Below are 615 nucleotides of genomic sequence, written 5' to 3' on the forward strand. Positions count from 1 at the left end.
TTTTTCCTCTGGCCCTCTATTTTACCAAACATGATGTCCTTCTCCAAGGACTGGTCCCTCCTAGTAACATGTCTTAAGAATGAGAGACAAAGTCCTGGCTTCTAAGGAACATTCTGGCTGTACATCTTCCAACACAGGTTTGTTTATTCTTCTCACAGTTCATGGTGAGAAGTTCTTCAACACAGTAACTCAAACGCATCAATTCTTTTATAGTCTTCCATATTCATTGTCCAACTTTCACATGCATATGAAGCTACTGAAAATATCATGATTTGGGTTAGGCACATATTAATTTTTTTAAAAAAGCTTTTATTGTGAATTGAGAGATGGTCTACATGGAGAACATCAGTTTTTCACTCAACCAATCATATTTTATTTCATTGTAATGAATAAAATCCCCTCCATGTGCTATTGGTTAATAGTATTTGCCTCTATTCCTTCTTTTTTTTTTTTTTTATGTACATAGAATACACATATATAATCATTTAAACAAAACACCTTAATTTTTAAACTGTTATCTTTGCTCTTTAACATTTTAAAGGGATCTTGTTCAGCAGATTTGCCTAGTATGACAATACAACCTTGCTTGCTGAAAGTGAAGAGGACTTGAAACAT

Source organism: Chrysochloris asiatica, unplaced genomic scaffold, assembly GCF_000296735.1.
Source record: "Chrysochloris asiatica unplaced genomic scaffold, ChrAsi1.0 scaffold00095, whole genome shotgun sequence".
NCBI lineage: Eukaryota > Metazoa > Chordata > Mammalia > Afrosoricida > Chrysochloridae > Chrysochloris > Chrysochloris asiatica.